The sequence below is a fragment of the Canis aureus genome, chromosome 8 (genome assembly GCF_053574225.1).
Source record: "Canis aureus isolate CA01 chromosome 8, VMU_Caureus_v.1.0, whole genome shotgun sequence".
NCBI lineage: Eukaryota > Metazoa > Chordata > Mammalia > Carnivora > Canidae > Canis > Canis aureus.
In genome coordinates this window covers 25,928,943-25,934,942 of record NC_135618.1, presented here as the reverse complement: position 1 = coordinate 25,934,942, position 6,000 = coordinate 25,928,943, and positions in this window count along the sequence as shown.

The window sequence follows — 6,000 nt, the reverse complement described above, 5'->3', positions numbered from 1 at the left end:
TAAAGTTTGTTTGAGTAAGTAAATGAAAAGACCATCAAAAAATAAAATCTAAAGAATGGGAAAAAGGAAGGGGCCCAGAAAGGAAGTTAAGAAGGACTGGTTAGGTGATGGGATGAAAAGAGAAGAATGAAAGCCAAAGGAGAAGAGTACTTTAAAACACAGAGATTTGTCCCAGTGCTTGAAATGCTTCAGACAGATCAGTTGGGACAAGGACTTAAAATAGGCCAGTGAGTTTGAGAATAGGAGAACACTGGAAAATGTGTTTCCTATTCTAAATGTATCAGTGGAACTAATCACTGGGATTTTGGAATATATCCTTTCATGAGTTGGGAGTCAATTGGTATAAGGCAAGTTTCCAAACCCACAATTTAGCGACATAACTGGTAGTGTAGATCTAGTGTAAAAGACTAACAGGCAATTAATTGTACTGAGTTTCATTACAGGTGTCCAAATTTAAAGTGCTTCCTGCTAATAGGGGAGGCTAAGTGTCTATTAAGGGGGAAAAATGAAATAAAATATATCTCCATTGTTATTCTTTAACAATTAAAAATCTCCCAAGAATACAATGATTTGTCTAAAGACTTAAAAAATTTGAGAGTCAGTTAACATCTTCTCACACTGAAAAACACATTGAGAATGCAAATATAAATAAATAAAAGGATGACAAGTCTTGGGGGGAAAAGCAAATGTCTTGATATTTCTGTTTTTCTGTTTCATGCTTTTAGTGTTTATATATTTCCATGACAAGCAAATATCCATTAAAAACTCAGTCCAGTAAGAATCAGTATGTTGTCTCTAGAAAATTAAAGACTCATAAATATGCTATGCATTTTTGTGACTCAAATATTTTCATTATTCTTCCTAATCAGGTGGACTTTTTGGATAATAAATATTCAGACATATTCAATTATGTATGACATGGTGCTGTTATAATATTTCACTGAATAGTTTGAGACTAAAGCATTTAGAAACTAATGACACTAAAACTGAATAATAATTGCATTGGATATTATTGTTTTATTGTCAAAAAATAATGTTAGAAAGGAAAAGTAAGTAGTTTCTTCACAAAAATCAGGATACATGGCCTCTAGGCTTTTGATACATAACAGTGTCTTACAATTTTATTTAGATAATGACTTATAAAGTCCAGAAATAACAACCAGGATTTTTTTTTTAAGCCCACAAGAGAATCTGACACCTCTGAGTTACTGAGCAATCATTGATCAAGAACTAGCATGGCCTCTTAAAGCCTGTAATAGCTAACGGGAAGTATAGCTATAGGCTATAGAGTTAGGGATTTAAAAATGTCAAGCAACACTAATAATTCATGCATCCTGGGACCATAAAGCCAGCAGCATGTCAATAATAATGACATGCTCTTTGGAAAACAGGTAAAATTAACATGCTAGTGTTTTAAGAGAGTATTACAGGACTTTGGTAAAAGAAATAATTTTCTCTGGCATATGAGGTTGCTGATTTGTGTTCTATATGTTGTTGCTACTTATTATGGCTCCTAGATATGCATCCCAAATATAGGGCTATACATACTGTCAGTTGACAGAGGGCCTGACATGGCATAATAACGAAGTGCGTAGGCAATAAAAAGAGTTGCACAAAATAACTATCAATACCTAAACAAGTCAAGTGTGCTAGAGGATACAAGTGACTTCACATGCAGGAAATATTTAAGAAAATAGATAACAGAAGAATGAAGGATACCTTTAGGAAGCCTACTCTTCTGTTAAAATTTACTGAGATCTGTTATTTTTATTTTTTATTATTTCAAGATAGGCTATTTCAGAAGCCAGACTTAGAAACAAGACTTCAATCCTATGTTTAAAAAGCTTCTAGGTTCTTTAGAAATTCCTTTTTTTTTTTTTCCCATGGTCTTCACTTTTGAAAGAAGCTTTAAGAAAACAGCTGCATTTGAAGAGGAAGGGAGTACCGGACACAAGAGAAAAGGGAAATTGTGTTTTATTGAATTTTTTTTTATTATTATTATTACCACTCTGGGAACCAAAAAAAGTGACTATGGCTATCAAATAACTCTCCCTCAAAAAAATCTTTAGATCAATCTTTAATGAGAAAGAAAGAAAAAAGAAAGAAAGAAAAAAAAGAAATTCACCCAGGTCTTGTTTTATGCACACAATTCTGTATCTTTTTCTAACACATCAATATGCTCATGGTTCTTAAATTTAGCATTTGAATTAAATACCCAAGAGCCTTGAATGACATTCACCCCCCCCCATTAAAAGATATATAGATCAATTATATGGCATTGATGAAATCCTTGATATGATTTGTGACCCTTTAACTAACGACATTTCCTCTAAAGTGACAAAATCACAACAAAACATAAAAAAAGAACGCCTCATTACAAAGGAACCCGCCATACATTATTTAAATCTTTCCCTCTGAGAGAGCAAGAGCTAGAATGCATACTGAGTAACTGCTACTCAACATGAAATGATTCTTTTTCATGGAACTCGGTGCACTGATTTCTGACTGGTCATTATGAGAAAAACAAATACCATCTGCAAATAATAATTAGAATGTAATATTATTTAAGCTTCTGAAAGAACATAAAATATGTATATAGAAGCTCTAAAGCTAATAAAAATATAATGTAGATTACTTCAAAGCATTTCACATTTGTATTGCTCAACTGCTAATAAAATGAAACAATGGTAAATCCACTTTCTTAAGTCCTATTAAAAAATCTTTCAGTTGAATCAAGAACGGTTCAGCTCACTTGAAGTTACAGCATGGTTTAGGAAAATTGCATTTTACTGCTCTTCTATTGATTTTTAGCAAATTTAAAACTGTCACTATCTGCTGATTCTGCTTATCTTTGAATTTAAAATGTCCATAGTATTTACATAACATTGAAAAATTACTGTTTCAACATATTGTATTTTTAATGCAACCCTCTTTTTGTGGTTTATATAGCTAGCTGGCTACCAACAGGACACTTTGATGTCATCCTCCTTTGTAGCATACAATGAAATCTCTCATTTTTCTTTAATCAGCAATGGCATATTGACTGAAAAATAAAACCATTTCTCATTCCCTTCCTTTCCTCCCTCCCCTATATTTTAAATGATCAGTATTTCAATTGCTTTGCATTTGTAGTTTTTAATAAAATTCAGTGTTACTGAGTAGTTCAATACTTTAAAATTATTTTCAAACAAACACAAATCATCTTCAAATTAGCCCAAGCAAAGATATGAAAGTTCTTAGCTCACTGGTGAAAATTGAACCCAAAAATAAATAACATAACTCAGTTCCTGCTATCCATAAAACCTTGTATATAAAGTACACATAAAATTCAAGTCAGAAGGCATTTTTTGAATGCTATTCTCATCAATTATGCTTTATTTCCTTATGATTGTGTAAATGATTTGCTCAGAAGATGAGTTTGTGGAATGTTTAAATACCTTGATAAACAATTAATGAGCATCAATAAATATAAAAATTGGATTTTTTCTATCTCCCATTGAATGTGATTTTTTTCCCTAAAATAGACATTACCAAACAAAGGCTATAGATTCAGTTGCTAAGCAGCCACTTAAAAATGTAATAGCCACATATGATAAAAGTCACATCACTATGGCAAAAAACAGAATTTACATTCTTCATGCAAATTCACCATGATTGTAGCTCTCAGTGCAGTAATATAACTGTAGGGGCATATCGGTCATTTTATTGTAATCATGAAAACATATATTATGGGTTATTTTTTAAGTACATATAAAACTTTTCATTTTTCTAAGGCTTCAATTTAACTAAAACCCATAGTATTTTGTCTGCTATTTGAACTTACTTTACTCTGGAAATTTAAAAATTATGTTAATCAAAATAAATTTAGTTTTGTTGGGTTGTACAATGAAAATACAGTTTTGTTTGTTTTGTATTTTTTTTTTAGATTTTATTTATTTATTCATGAGAGACATAGAGAGAGAGAGAGGGGCAGAGACACAGGCAGAGGGAGAAGCAGGCTCCATGCAGGGAGCCCGTCGTGGGACTCGATCCCAGGTCTCCAGGATCATGCCCTGGGCTGAAGGAGGTGCTAAACCACTGAGCCACCTGGGCTGCCCTGATTTGTATTTTTAAAAATATTTTATTCATTTATTTGAGGGAGAGAGAGATCATGAGCAGGGGGAGGGGCAGAGGGCAAGGGAGAATGAGACTCCCCGCAGAGCACCGTGCCTCATGTGGGGCTCCATCCCAAGACACTGGGACCATGACCTGAGCCAAAGGTAGACGCTTAACCAAGCCACCCAGGCGCCCCTAGTTTATATTGTTTTTAATGTGAAATCTTCCAGGCCAGACTGCAGACTTGAAATTTTGACATAGCTATCATTTAAGGAAGATACAAAGATGATGGGGGAGGGAATCAGGTTTCATTAAATCCCTGTCATTCCACGTGCTTTTCAGTTTATTCCCATTATGCACAGAACACTGCCATGGTGTGCCTGGTGTGGAGCCAACTTCATACACATTGACTCAATTCAACTCATTCATAAACATTTTCCATACCTGTATTTATTCATTAAGAAAGTGCTAAAAAGTTTAGCTGCAGTGTTTCCCGTGAACAAAAATCATCTGACAGCATTATTGTTCTTCCATAGACTTTGGTCACTGGGGCAGACTTGAGAAGTTAGGCTATTTCCAAGTTATTCTTTTCCTCAGACCATTCTCCCATTTCTGTAACTACCAGCTCAGGGGCTGGTAATTGTTAATAAGACAAAGATCCTTTAATAACTTTACGATTTGGCTTTGAAGTACCCTAAGTGAAGAAACTCCAATTAGTTGCCAAACATTACAGATTCAAATTCTCCAAAGTCAATATTGTTTGTGAGAAAGGCACTTAAAGTATACATTGAAATAATCTTCATAGGAAAAAGTTAATTTTATCGTATATATGGTAGTTTATAAATGTCTCGTTCTGTATGATTTTATAATTATTTCTTAGTTACTATTTTCACACCATCTTTAGGATTTTAGAAAAACTCTCAACTTACTCTTACTGTTCTAACTCTTGACACAAGGGAAGTTTTGGTAATTTTAGTATGCATTAAGCCAAGTGCTTGCATTATTGATAATAATTAGACCTAACCAAGTTATCAAATGTATTCCATATTGTCACCCGTGATAAGCAGTAAAGCATTTCAGTATATGGGGATGATCTGATAGTGTATTTGTGGTCGGACAGGGACATACCAGCTGATGAAGAATATTCTTTTTTTCCACTACCAAGAGCTGAGTCCATTTTTAAAATAAGATTTTTGTGATTATAAGAATAATTTCATCTAATTTTATGCAATTTTAAGAATGCATAAAAATACAAAAATATTTTAGAGAATAGACATGTTATTTCATTATCTCTTTGATGGTATATGCACTTTAAATATAATTAGAAAGCTGCAGAAATAGGTGCAAATATAGATATGCACACAAATGCAGTTATAATTCATAAATTTATGTATTCCTTTCTTAACAGTTATTTTTCAGTTGTCAGTTCTCATTTCAACACATTTCCCATATTGCAAACAATCTTATAGATAATTTAATTATTAGTAATCTCTCTTCCTCATATAGTGTATTATTATTTATTTACCAAATTCCATTTTGTTGCATGTTTAATTTCAATGACATATTTTTTCAATATTACAAATATCACTGCCATAAATACCTCTCAATACAACTTTTGGTCAGTATTCAGGTTTTCCCTATGATAGATTTCCAGAAATAAAATTTATTGCCTCAAGTGATACAAGTATTTTAATGTTCTTGATGCATTTTATAAAATTGGTTTTTGGAGGAATTACCAATTCATTTCCACTACCCATGTTTTAAAGTGTTGATCCCACTATATTTATATCATTTGTGTTTTCCAATTTCAGTAAAATGTTGCTAATTTGGCAGTTAGAAGTGGTAACACATGTGATTTAGATGTGTATCGACCATCAGCTAAAGAGTAAGTTAGACTGCATTGAA